Source organism: Mytilus trossulus, chromosome 5 (genome assembly GCF_036588685.1).
Source record: "Mytilus trossulus isolate FHL-02 chromosome 5, PNRI_Mtr1.1.1.hap1, whole genome shotgun sequence".
Lineage (NCBI taxonomy): Eukaryota > Metazoa > Mollusca > Bivalvia > Mytilida > Mytilidae > Mytilus > Mytilus trossulus.
In genome coordinates this window covers 47,156,059-47,171,730 of record NC_086377.1, presented here as the reverse complement: position 1 = coordinate 47,171,730, position 15,672 = coordinate 47,156,059, and positions in this window count along the sequence as shown.

The window sequence follows — 15,672 nt, the reverse complement described above, 5'->3', positions numbered from 1 at the left end:
GGTTATATATGGTCCAATGTACACACCAAATATTGTGCACGAAGTAAACGCCCTGTATACGACATGTACAGGGTTTATGCCTTATGTATTACGGTGACATCCCATTAGTCCGACAACCATTATTCCGACAGCCCATTACTCCGACAGCCCACTATTTCGACAGCCCATTACTCCGACAGCCCATTATTCCGACAACCCATTACTCCGACAGCCCATTATTCCGACAATGCGTTTTTCTTATGTGTATTGGTAAATTTTCTTTAAAAAGACCAACTCCGTTCTTTATGATATGTGTGGTTGTCCGTCTTGATTACAATTACTTTTTCCATGCGGGATATTTGTCTCAGTATATTGGAGTTAATACAAATGCTAATGGCAACTGCTCAGTCTTTACCCACGTCCCATATTCGTTTTAAGTGCAAAGGTACTTTATCTATCTTAATATTTCGTTGTTTGTGTGTCCACTATCAGTATGTGCTGTTCTAGTTCACTATTTGTTCGCATGTGTGTCTCGATCTACCTTCTTTATAAAAAAGAAGATGTGGTATGATTGCAAATAACACAACCATTCACAAGAGACCAACATGACACAGACATTAACAACTATAGGTCACCGTACGCCTTCAACAACGAGCAAAGCCCATACCACATAGTCCACTAAAAAAGGCCCCGATATGACAAAGTAAAACAATTCAAACGAGAAAACTAAAGGCCTTATTTGTATAAAAAATGAACGAAAAACAAATATGTAACACATAAACAAACGACAACCACTGAATAACAGGCTCCTGACTTGGGACAGGCAGATACATAAATAATGTGGCGGGGTTAAACATGATAGCGGGATCCCAACCCTCCCCTAACCTGGGACAGTGGTATTACAGTTCAACATAAGAACGAACTATAAAAATCAGTTGAAAAAGGCTAAACTCATCAGATGGACAATAAAACAAGTGAATGTGGCTGGGAACATGTACATCCCGACAACAAAAAGACACTAGGAACATATCTGAGAGTATTTGGAGTTATCTGAAAGCACTGTAGTTCATAGCCACTAACAACTAATAAAAAAATCATGCATCTAAGACTTTCAAACTAGATCTTCGGCTCCCCCTTTTCGCGTATCAGGGGATTGATGTTTTCCCCACTATTAACTACATATAAAATAAATACTAGAACACACCCGCGAAATCGCGGGCATTCAGAGCGTAGTTTAAAGTATGTAAAGTGTTGTTGGATGAATTTTTTAAAATATTGAATGACTGGAGCAAAAAAAGTATCATAAGTCATAGGTTATTGAGGACAGGAAAATACTTTTTTTTTATCCCTCCTCCTTTATTTCCAATTATCCCATTTTTTTGGTTTTCTATCAATTTCAATATGAACATACATTTAGTATGTTATGAACATTCAAGTAAGGAGCCTGTAATTCGGTGGTTGTTGTTTGTTTATGTGTTACATATTTGTTTTTCGTTCATATTTCTGTACATAAATAAGGTCGCTAGTTTCCTGGTTTGAATTGTTCTACATTGTCAGTTCGGGGTCTTTTAAAGCTAAGTATGCGGAAGGGCTTTGTTCGTTGTTGAAGGTCGTACGGTAACCTATAATTGTTAATATCTGTGACATATTGGTCTCTTGTGGAGAGTTGCTTCAACATGGCAATCATACCACATCTTCTTTCTTTTGTAATCAATGAATTTTGTAAAAGATTTAATGACTGGAGAATTTCAGAAAAGGTATCAAAACTTCACATTACTATTTTTAGCGCTTATCTGTATATCATGAACATTCATTACTATATAAATATAGCGTATTTACTTTCGATTCTAAGTTTACTAATCGATCCATAGTGGTCATTGATATACTAGTATACAGACCCTCTCTATTTATTAAAGTAAAAAATCTAAGACAATGTGTGACATTCTTGTCCTGCTTGTGTCTTTGTCATATTGTCTAATTTTAAAAACTTAGTACATTATGTGTTTTGTTGGAAACTTGACATTTGTTTTTCATTTAAAGCATTTTTCAAGAAGAAGAAAAATATTTAAATATTATTGATTTTAAGAAAGGTAGGTCATATGTTAATTCACAATCAGTGCTCTTCCATTACATTAAGAATTGGAAATGCTCGATACTAAAACAATCGTTTTGTACAGCTGATAAAGTTGAGGATGGGAGTTATTTTTCAATCGAATGCTCACTTCATAATAATTTGAGGGTGGAACTCTTTCACCATATTTCTAGCACATGTTAGAACTTTAAAAAGAAAGATAAATAAGATAAATTTTGTTAACACAAGAAAACTTTACTATTATGGGGGGAAATGATGATTACATTCAATTTGTTAGTTTTTTTGACGATTATGGATTACATGTCTTGATACTGACTGTTATTTAATATCCATGTGTTAGTTGGGTTTTTTTTCTATTTTGTCTTGGCTCCGATTGTGACCGAGGCTTATAGGGCTATAAAGATAATTATATCATATTAGTATTGCAATGTTTTAATGTCATGAATGTTGACCCAATCATTAGACCGCCGCTTCGAAAAAGTGGGGGTAGACTGTTTTACCTCTGTCTGTCGTATCGTCTAACCGTCCATCCGTCAGTTTGTCCGTCCGTCCCATAAATATTTTCGTTCCATCTTTTTTCATGAACTACATTACAAGGATTTCTGAAAGGTTAATTGAAGTCGGCTGTGGCGTGTGATACTTTTTCAAATTGATTACGCATTACATGTGACAGCCAAGTTGAAAACTGTCGTCACATTTTACTCAGGAACTACAAGAAATTATTTCTGAAATTTGATTTCAATATTTTTATAAGTCAGTTATACTGTGTGATGCTTTTTCAGATTCACAACTCAAACACTTCCTGTCTACCGAAATGTTTGGGCGGGGTTGTCATCAGTAGCTCGTACCACCAATGGTTGTTCTTGATTTATACATGTATGCTCTTTAAGATCCTTTAATTTGGAAAATGACATATTCTTTTCTGTTTTATTCTATATATATACAGATTTCGAATTGAGTATATATAGAAAGTATTCGAACTACCTTAGCCTCATGTTATATATACGGGATTATTTCTTAAAATATGTTAAAATATTACATATATAAACGTAATAATACAGACAGACACATTTTATTTTCCCCTGATACCATCAGTGTCGGACTTATGGGTTGTCGGAGTTTTGGGCTGTCGGAGCAATGGGTTGTCGGACTTTTGGGTTGTCGGGACTAATGGGTTGTCGGACCATTTGGGCTGTCGGACTAATGGGCTGTCGAAATAATGGCGTGTAACCATGTATTACGCGTACACCGAATATACACAATGCATAAAGTGTACACGCCATGTAAACCAAGTACTTCCAATGTATCACCGGTTATATATGGTCCAACATACACATCAAGTATTGTACACAAAGTAAACGCCCTGTATACTGCGTATACGACAAGTACAGGGTGTATGTCTGATGTATAAAAGTGTATAGGCCATGTATCACCGGTTGTATATGGTTCAATGTACTCACCAATATTGTGCACAAAGTAAACGCCCTGTATACGACATTTACAGGGAGTATGCCTAATGTATTAGCTGTACACGTCATGTTCACCAGATATATCCAATGTATAAAGGGTACACCCAATGTATCACCGGTTATATATGGTCCAATGTATTTAAGAATTGAATGCTTCTTTTTGTAAATTTATTGGGTGGTAAAAGCGTTGACCGAAGTACATTTTGTATGAAGCGCGGAAGCGCTTCATTCTAAAAATGTACGCACGGTCAACGCTTTTACAACCCTATAAAGTTTCAAAAAGAAGTATTCAATACTTATAATTACATTTTTTTAGCTAAAATCATGAAAACACTAATTTTATCCAGTTTTATTTAATTCATCTGTGCACTTTTTTGTGTGACCTCGTGTCATCATGCATGATAAATGTTATTGTCTGATGCAATTGATTACGGAATAACATGTTAGCCAATCAGAATAACGTATTATAATGAAACTTACATCTAATGTAATTATAAATATATATATTAGTTACCATGCGTCTTCATGCAAAATATTCATACCTAGAGAGTACAGTCCCCTCTTCTGGAATGCAGTCCTTCTTTAAATATATATATGAAAGCATGCGTCTTCATCCAAATTATTCATAATAGAGATTGCAGTCCTCTCTTTATGAGTGCAGTCCTCCTTTGAATATATATAGGTAACCATGCGTTTTCATTTAAATTATTCATATACAAGTGAGTGCAGTCCTCCTTTCAATATATTTAAGAAATAATTCATGGGGCATACATCAAAGTCAAAAGAAAAGAAAATATGATTGCTTGGAATAAGTAGAATGTTCTATAAAATAAAAAATAAATGTTATGTCAGTTTGAACTTGAGAACTTGTGCATTTCCACTGCACACAATTATCATACCATCATAACATATATGAGAAGAACATAACCCGTGCCATGCCAACAACTGGTATATTAAAAGTAAATGTGTTAAGTTCCGATGCAAAGACCCCGGGCTATAAGCGAATAAATTAAAAATTATTCAGCTTATTGGTTAAGTGGTTTGAGAGTAAAAGATCTTTGAAATAGTCTACACTGAAGGACGGACAACAGAAGCGACAAAAGACACAAAGTTATTGCAAAAACTTAATAGATATAGGATGATGTGGTGTGAGTGCCAATGAGACAACTCTCCATCCAAATAAAAATTAATAAAAATAAACCATTATAGGTCAATGTATGGCCTTCAACACGGAGCCTTGGCTCACATCGAACAACAAGCTATATAGGGCCCCAAAATTACTGATGTAAAACCATTCAAAAGGGAAAACCAACGGTCTAATTATATTTAGGGAAAGGTGAGCTAAAAAGTTTTCAAGGAACTCTGGTAATATTAATCAATACAATTGAAATCACAGCAAAATTGACAAAAAAGCATAAATTTGTTTACCTCCATCTTTACTGTAACTTTCATTTTGACTGGCATCTCCTGCATCTAAACCAACTGACATAAAAAAAATAATATTATAAATCACTGAAATTTTGCAAATAAGCTACACAAATAACTGTAAAAACTAGGATTACACCCAAAAATTATCTAAATATCTTCTTAAAAGGGCAATAACTCTTATAAAACATGGTTGACAATTTCGGTCATTCTTACTTTTAAGTAAATTTTAATTGTTGATTTTTTTTTACTGTTTTCAATTTCACTTTACCTGTAAAAAAATTTAAGACAATAATTGAAACTGTAAAAATAATCATCATTACAGGGTCGGTAACCCAACAATATGTTGTCAATTTGTTATAAAATTTCAAGAACACAAAGATTTGGACTTGTTCACATTATTCATTAAGCTGGGGTCACACATTCACGATTTTTACTACCGTCCTTGACAGGACCATTCCCGATTGAAATTTATTAAAAGTCTGATCAAGATCCTGTGAATCGTGGATGGAAATTCAAACTTAAATTTAAATTTGTAAAAAAAAATAATTTGATCACGACAACAATCAGATAGTGTTCAGGAAACGTCGATATTCAACCGTTTCAAAGCGAATTAGTCCCGATAATCCCGTTCTGAATCCGCTTCTAATCCGATTTGTATTTTTTGCCGGGTAAAATTCGACCGAGTCTTTCACGATTCCGTTCCGACTTTACCGAATGTAATCCGACTGAGATCAGACAGTGACCAGACAGTGAACCGACACTGACGGAAGTTATCCGTTCGAAAACTGTCGGCATATTCTGGATGATCAGGTACTGTCGGAACGTAATCCTATCACGGTCCGCTCCATCGCATTGCAAACGGCTTTGTCTGGTCTCAGTCGTATTGTATTCTGTAATTGTCGGGACTCCGACGTGGGTATCATTGACGAATTTCGTATTAATAACGGGACGGTTTCGGCAAAAACGGTTCGCAATCAACAAGACCTGGATGCAATCTGGACTCAATCGGCAGAAAAAAAGCTATGAAAAATTACTCCAGATCATTTCCGTTCCACAGGACACCGTCCAGAATACACAAGACATTGTTCGGAATTCGATCCGATACAGCAGAATCTGTCACGACATAGCCACGATTGTAATCCGACTAGACAAAATCGGCTGAGTTGCCCCGAATGTTACGGGACGCACCTTACTGTCGGGATGCTTGGCCGAACTATTCGGACCCTTCCCGACCCGTAGGAATCTGTTACGAACTAAAACGACTGCGTTCAGACAATGATAGGACATTCCAGATAATTGAGGATACTAATCCGACTTTTTCACTTTTCGTGTCGTATTGCTGTCTGATCTCAAACGGGAGCAAAAATCGGCAATGTGTGAACCCCGCATTAAATAAATTCATAAATTCAGATCACTGAAAAAAATACATTCTTAACTTCATAAAAAAAAGCCTAGTTTAGATAATTACTAAAATCTACTCTTAATGTTCTACAAACCCTACATAAAAAAATGATTCAAATAAATATACCCATAGAGGATTTAAGTGGCATATACAAGAGAGCACAGTCTTTGGAGTGCAGTCCTCCTTTCAATATATTTATAAGTAATCATGCGTCCTCATGCAAATTATTTATATACTAGAGAGTGCACCTTCTCTTTAGAAGTGCAGTCCTCCTCTTGATATATTTATAGATTATTACATGACATTTTCCATATGGCCCTGGTATTAGCCCTAGACTCCCATATCAAGCCAGAGGGCTTTAGCCCGAGGGCTTGATATGGGTCGTGGGCAGCTGATACCATGGACCCTATGAAAAATGACATGTAATAATCTATTTATCATATATTTTTAAGTAAAAGAAAATAAATAGCTTACATCAAATTATGTTTGATATTTCTTCAAAAATCAAAAAGATGTTTAACGAAAAAAAAATGTATCACTGTGAGTTAAAAAAAAGTTCGTATCACAGTACAGTAGATAAACAACGTTTTATGAAAAGTTTCAGAAATAATTAACAATAAATATATTAATTCTAAGAATTGCAAACATTAAAAAACTTCAAAGTTTTACATTACAAATGTTAAAAAATGCTTTAAGAAGAATCCTATATTATCGCTACTCATTCCAGTGTGGCTTCATATATTTTCTAAATTCTTTATGACGTCAAAATTTTACGAACACTTTTATGATTTCCTCTTTGATTTCTACCTTTTTCTTCTACAGCAGATTCGTAACTTTCTCAATTTCTTTTCATTGTGTTCAACTTGTACAAATAGTCTTTGATTAACAGGTTACCGGAATTAAACTCGGGGGCTTGATATGGATTTCGAGGGCTGATATCGATATCGGCCCCGAGGGCTGATAACCAACATTGACTTCCGGCTATTATTGGCCATGCAACTATAGAATATACAAAACACTCAAATAAATACAATAATAAACAAATATTTTCAAAACAACAGATTGTAAGGTAACCCAGGCGCTTCGTATAAATAATTGAGCAGTAATTTTATGGCTTTGAAACAAAGCAAATGCAGAACTGAAGGTAACCCAGTGCTATGGATCAGAAAACAGTTCATATAATATAATACTCTTCTGTTGAAATATATGATAAAGCGTATAATACATGGCAAAATCCGTATCACATGCCGTATCACCCTCGACCAATATCATCCCTCGGGCCTAAAGGCCCTCGGGCTGATATTGATGTCTCGGGATGATACGACATATGATACGGATTTTGCCATGTATTATTCTCTATATACATATATATGTAACCATGCCGGTCTTCATGCAAATTATTCATATATACTAGAGAATGCAGTCCTCTCTTTTTGAGTGCAGTCCTCCTTCAATTTTTTTTTATATGTAATCCAAATCGTCTGTCTTCATGCAAATTATTCATACACAAGAGAGTACGGTCCTCTCGTTAGGACTTCAGTCCTCCTTTAGTTTTCTATAAGTAACCGTGTGTCTTCATGCAAATTATTCATATACAAGAGAGTACAGTCCTCTCTTTTGGAGTTCAATCCTCATGCGCGTAGCTACATGTACGTTTACGTCAAAACGCCCGGGCGTACACTTGAATTTTGAAAATAAAACAAATAATCGACATAGAATAAGAAAAACTGGTCAGAAGCACATCAACCTTGTGCTTCTCTATTCAATGAATTGTGATTTTAAATAAAAAGGGAATAAATTTATTCAAATAGATCATTTGATATATATTTGTTCGAATTTTTGTAAAAGTCTGAATCTTCTATGAATTCTACGTACTTTTCTTATACTTAAAGCAATTCACCATCTGCTCAGAGCCGATATGCTGTTTGTGTTTTTGTTGTAAGCCCTAGTCCTACTATGAGCCTATGATTTATGTCCCTAAAGCGAGACAAAGCGGCCGCAAATATTTTGGTTCCGAATGTGGATAAAGTCTTTTGAATATCGTGTGATGCATTCTCAACAACTTTATGTTACCGAACACTTTTTACATGAGAGCCAAGTTGTAAATTTTCGTCAAATTTTAAAAACTACAATACAATGATTTCTGAACTTTTGTATCAAGGTTTATATAAGTCAGTTATACTGTGTGGTGCTATTTTAGAATCACAACACAACAACTTCCTGTCTACCAAGATATTTGACAGAGTATCATCAGTAGCTCGCACCATCACTAGTTGGTCTTAATTTGTTTGCTCTTTATAGACCCTGTAATTTGGAAAATGAAATATCCTTTTGAGGCTCCCGCAGGGTAAAAAACGACCTCCGACCTCCGGGCTTTTTAGAGGCGACTTCCGACCTGAGGGCCTTCTAAAAACGACCTGCGACCTGTAAAATTTGGAAAAAAACGACCTCCGACTTCACCTACGCTAAAAACGACCTTGCCATTTTTATCGCGATGTTTTCCTATGTGGTTCTTTGTCGCTACTTCGGTTATCTGACAGATCTGCAAAATTGCGCGCGATTACTGGTTCTCTGTCTCAGCCTATTCCCTAGCCTGGGATCCGGCCCAATCTAGCTGCGCGTCGTAATGGCCGGGTGGGGAACAAATACCCATTTGACTCTGAATCTAAAGTGAGGCTGAATAAATCTTTGCATAAATTGTAAACCAGCGCAATTGGATTCCAATTGACACCTTGGACATGTGAAATTTTAAACTTTTAACTTTCTCACCAGGCGATTGCTGATAAGAATTAACCCTTTTCTGCTTACTAATTATCATCATACTACTTATTAGATATGATAACACTATACATCAATTCATAAAGAAAAATTATTACAGTCTAATTTTTACTAATTGATGTTAAACAAGAATTGATTGGATACAGATGTAAACCAAACATTGAGGACAACATTAGTATTAACCAATCATTGACAGGCAGTACATTGATACACGCCTGGCTATACTGAGAAGATTAGCCAGGACCCCAGGCTACTTATTCCCACCTTCCCCCAAGACTGTACGTTCTTCCCACATGTAGAACTAGATCGGGATGAACAATCGGCTTGCGTCATCGGACCGATCTGATGAAATAAAATGCCCAAATTACATGTCTGTTATTAAACATAAACTGCTAACTGTTGGTCCCACCAACCATGATCAGCCATACTGTTTTTCCGGCCATCTCAGTCACAATTTTGTCTACTGTAGTCTGTATTATACCCCACTACACACAGTAGAGAAGTTTTACATGGCATGATGGTTTGATGTCCGTCCATACTTTCATCTGTAGTACCGTCCCATAGTGGTATCCAGATGAAAACTTCAGAACGGATCAAAGATTTATATCGTTTGTTCCCATTTGTTTAAGCCCTAGTCCTACTAGACCACGATCGCCCTCCGCTCGCCGCGATCAAAAATAAATTCAGATCGTGGTGAGGTCGCGGTATGAGCGGCTTGAAATGTAAATTTTCGTTGCTTTCACGATATGCTTCTACGTCCTCATTAATACGCTTCTACAACGATCCCGCTACGATTAGACTTCGTTCTCCGCTCATTTTGCGATCTCTACGCTTATCAAGATCTTTCTACGCTCATCACGTTCTCACTACGACCATACCACGAGTTATGCGATTGCAACACGATCTTACAACGCTTTTACTGCGATTATTACATACGTTCATACCGTGATCTTACTCTGTTATCTGTAATAACGCCAAACTCGTGTTCCATATCAACACCATTCCATTCCTTCTATTTCTGAATAATACATGTACATAGATTTCTTGGAAACAATAATACATTCATGCCACCAAAATGTCAAACTGAAAGAACACATTCAAACGGGAAAACCAACGGTATAATCTATTATATGGTTGAGCCATTAGAAAAAAGGGACAAGAACTACATACAGACAAACAAAACCTGGATATGTAATATTTTTATGTGCAAATGACAATGAGAATGATGGTCGTAGTATGAAAGTAGTCAGGTCGTATGGAGAGTGTGATGAGGACGACAAGGGCGTGCTAGAATCGTACTATGCCTTGTTTCTAAAAAAAGAGAGGATTTTGAAAATAAATAACTCAGCCTTGATAATCACAAAAATAAATGGTTTGTTCTGTGGTTGTTTGAAAATAAATTACCTGACTTGCAATGTATTGTAAATAAATAACTCGGCAGGGTTTATCGAAAGTATGAGATGGCACAAGATTCTTCATAAATTCATCTTTTTACCCAAAAAAAAATCGGGAAACACTTCACAATTTTTTTTAACAATAAAGTATAAATATTTCTTAAATATACTTGAAATGTCTGAAAATTGGTTTCTTTTAACTTGAGATATATTGTCTCAGGAAACCTTACCTCACTTTTATTCTAACAGGGCCGTAACTACATTGAGACAAATGCCTCATGTAGGAAATTTCAAAACGAAACGCTTGTCTCCATATCAAATTGTGTTCACGGCGAATGCCTTGCAAGAAGCAAGTTCTGTTTTCACTCAGACATAGCCCTGATTTTTCAGAATCAATGTTTCTTATTTTTTCAGTTTCAGGATCAATGTTTCTTATTTATTTGTCTTTTGTTCGTTGATTGCCCTTCTGCATTCTGTTGCATTCCTTTTTTAATCTAGTAATTTTGTTATGAACTTGATCATGAGTTTAAAAAAATAGCAGCCACAGACTTAACTATGTGAATTCCAATTTTGCTTAATCATGCACCTTGGTCTTTTTGTGTATTCTCTAGAAAGTCACTGAATTTATACATTTTGCTTTGAGACCAAAATATAGTAAAAAAATATTAAAACAAAACTTGCATTTTCAAATTATGAAAGGGTCTTCAGGACACCCAGAAAGCATGAATTTGCATCATTTGTTTTATAGCTTCTTGGGCCTTCAGTGGCTCCAAAACGCCTTAAAAAAATGTTGCCTCGCTCCGCTCGGCGAAATATCTTGGCCAATACTTTTAAAAGAAGCAAGTTACAACAACAACAAAATTCTATGTACGTATGAAATACATGCATATGCAGTTGGGAATATAAAAGATTCATTTCTGCAGACGATGATGATTAAATGGTACATAGTGAATTGACTATACATGTATTATTTAATAAATAAATCATTTAAAAATTTGATGTTTTCGAATATTACAAATAAAGTTGTGAAAATGAACCATCAGTTCCTTGCTTTAATGAAAATGAAAAATCTTGCTTCAATAGTGCAGAAAATGAATAAACTTTCCTGTTAGTTGTCCCCTAAGTCGAATCTTCATGAAAATTTGAACCGTACTTTGTATTTATCATAGCATGGCCTGACTAACAACTGTGTAAAAATTGGGGAGTCCAATCGAAAATGGACATGAGTGCCGAGCGGGACACATCTGTCTTCAAGACATTTCCTTGTTGCCATCAGTCTATAGATCGTGTTCAAAGTATCAGTAGGTAAATCCAGCTCTACATCCCCGGTGATTTTGGGAACTTGCTCAATATGAATATTGGTTTGGATTAGTGATATACTGAATGTTTGGTTGAAACTACTGTTCTGAAAAATCGAAAAGTTCAAGTCCTGTTTTTGGTCTCAATATGGAAAAGAACGGATATGGGTTAATGGCACGAAGACATCACATATTAATCATTAAATGCCACACAAAATATAAATCTAGAGCTGACAACACGAACTTCAATAGAGCAGGAGCTTCTCGCTTACAGACGACCATCTCTTGATGGCCTCAAACAAAACAAGAACAACCCAGCCTAAGGGCACATCAATGACTTAAATAGACCCTTTAAATATAAAAACGACCTCCGGCCTCTATGTTGGAAAAAACGACCTGCGACCTGTACATTTCCCTTAAAAACGACCTCGCGACCTTGCGACGAATTTATAAGCGACCTTGCGACCTGAGGGGGGTACCATGTGGGAGCCTCTCTTTTCTGTTCTAATCTATATATAGATTTTGAATTGAGCATGCAGAAAGTAATCGAATTACCTTAGTCGTATGTAATATGAACGGAGTTATTTCTTGAAGTATGTTATTACATCAACGTAATAATACAGACAGACACTTTTTATTTTACCCCGATACGTATACCCTGATACTTGACTTGATAAGTGTCGGACTTATGGGTCGTCGGGGTATTTGGCTTTCGGAGCAATGAGTTGTTGGACTATTGGGTTGTCGGACTAATGAGGTGTCGGACAAATGGGTGTCGGACTAATGGGCTGTCGAAATAATGGCGTGTAACTTCAACGTATATATCCAATTAAAAAAGACTGTTCTATCTTGAATATGAATAATTTGTACGGCGGAAACGGAAAACTGAACGGAGACGGAAACGGAAGAAATATTTATATGAAGGGTAAAATGGAAAGAACTATGAAAATGAATAACGACTGAGGTACAAATAAAATCACACAACAACTATCTTGACAATAGAATAGGAGCTATATATCAAAGACAATAGCAAACAGTTTTGGAAATACACAACATTGACAGCTAAAACCCAAAAATGCTATAAAGACCACGTGGCATTCTTCTGCTCTAGGTAGATGTGTTCAACAATGAGAACTCTTCAACATTGTAGACTTAAAAAGTTCATGAAAAAAATCTCTCTACCTTCTCTAGTTTCAACCAAAAACACAAGAGAAGATGAAAAGTCGTCCGTCAGTAAAGGTCCATCATTACTCTGAAAAGTCTACTTACATGTATTATATCGGAAATATTAACTTGTTTGTAGATCTTGTCTTGCTGATCATTTTTGTTTGAATAGTTTCTAGAATACTGATCGCAAAAACAACGTAGTTATCTATCCTGGGATTTTGTGTTTCAAAAACATAGTCTCAGTCAGCCTCTTGCCTTTGGTAGTCTTGTTGGATTTTTTGTTTTTGTTTTAATGGTCCACTTACGGTAAATGGGCATTATGAGTTCTGGACTGTGCGCCCGTCCGTCCGTTCGTTCGTCCGTCCGTCTCTTCGTCCGTTCCTTCCAGGTTAGAGCTTTTGGTCGATGTAGCTTTTGATGAAATAAGTTGATATCCAATCAACTTGAAACACAGTACACATGTTCCCTGAACAAATCTTTCTAATTTAAATGCCAAATTATAGATCCCCCATTTTCTCGGTCCATTCAACATAGATAATGATAGTGCGGATGGGGCATCCGTGTACTGGGGACACATTCTTATTTGTGTATAATTCGGAGTTTAGTATGACGTCAATCATTACTGTAGTAGTATACATATTTGTTTAAGGGCCAACTGAAGTACGCCTCCGGGTGCGGGAGTTTATTGCTGCTTATAAGATCCATTGGTGGCCTTCGACTGTTGTCTTCTCTATGGTCGGTTTGTTGTCTCTTTGACACTTTCCCCTAGGTCATTTTCATCCATACCCTGCTTAACATTTTCATTACTTTCTACTGGATGTCAACGAGTACTCGAGTACCAGAGTATTGATTACAAGGACCAAAATGATACTCGACTAAGGCAACAACCATTTTCTTATCGGGGGGTATGGGCTGGGATTTTTTGGAAACAAATATTTTGATGGCCTAGCTGAAAGAAAAAAAAATGTTTTGCACTGTAGCTGAAAAAAAATGCGTGCTTTCACCTGCTTGAAAAAAAAATGTGCACTGCTGAATTTGAGAATAACAACAGTTATAAACATGAAATATGAAAAAAGAAGATGCGGTATGATTGCCAATGAGACAACTATCCACAAAAGACTAAAATGACACAGACATTAACAACTATAGGTCACTGTACGGCCTTTAACAATGAGCAAAGCCCATACCGCATAGTCAGCTATAAAATAATGGTCCTTTTGTAACAGGGATAGATAAAGTAAAATAAGCAGTCTTTTAAAGGCCTTCGATTGTGTAGGACACATACTTGTATACCGGTTATTCGTTATACCTCATTTTTGAATGGAATGTCAATTATCATAGTTGGAAACAGTGGATGTTTATAATTTGGAGCTACTCACTCTTTGCCATTACATATGGCAATGGTGGCCACTTCAATTGCAGTATTAAAATTCAAGGACTGAGGTTCCTGTAAGACGGACTCAGAGAATATCAATATGTAGAAAGTGGGTTGAAAAAACTACAGAGACAACAGCCAATGTCAGGATATAGATAGAGCCATGCACTTTACAATTTATATCAATTAAAAAAATAAAATGAATTCTATGTAAATTTTATGGTTTTGAGAGAAAAAAAATAAGTTTCTGTTCCACATGATAGGAAAAACATGTTTGCTTTCCTTCTCAAAAGAAAAAAACATTTTATCGAACGAAGGTTCTGAATTTTTTTTTGTGAAAAAAATAAAAATTCGAATGTTATGTTTACGTAAAGCGGTCATTAAAAATTCCTGCGACCAGAGGTACGTGTAGAATATATGGACAAGAGCATATTTCCAACGAATACGATTTCCAGCCCAATTAATCTTAGTCACTCCCCAACTTATGTACCGTTAGAGCATGTAAGTTCACCAGTAAAACTGTAAGTTACCCAATAAATTTTAGAAATTGCTACGTCCAAGAAAAGTTGGCAAGATAATATTTTTGAATTAGTACAAATTCGTTGCACCATGAATCGACCCTCAGAAAATAATCAATGACATTAGTTCTAATCAACCCTTTTTAGTATTTTTAGGGCAGCTGAGGGTGAAACAAACATTTTTTTTTTTCAGAATCAAAAACAAATTATTTTTTTTTCTCCCAAAACTGGAGAAAAACTTAAAAAATAAAAACCATAGCTCCCCCCCCCCCCTAGAAAATCAAATGGTTGCTGCCTTAAAATCCGTCACTAATTTTATATGAAAACGGAAACTGCCTTTCGTCATTATAGACTGAGATTTTCACATGCTGGATTTTATCAAGAGCAGATGTCAGTCTTTATTTTCGTTGCGGTTACAACTTCCTGTAATTGTCGCTATTAATCAGAGTATCTGTTGACCTTTGATCCTTTTTTATTTTAAGAATGTGTTTACGTCAGCTTATTTTAGAAAGGAATGGCAATTGGTGTAATTTGTCATAAGTTTAGTTCACTGGCTACACATATCTATTTAGTATTTTACATTGTCTTTTCGAAATTGAAATTTCTTAGTGACATGGATGAACAAGTTGACAAGGGTTAATTAAGCTTATTGTGGCAATCTAAAACACAATGTATGGTCCCTACAACACATGAATTTGTGTGCTAAACTTATTTGCTTATCAGGTTTATAACCGTGTCTGAAATTAGAAAAAAAAAGGTTGCATATCAATTC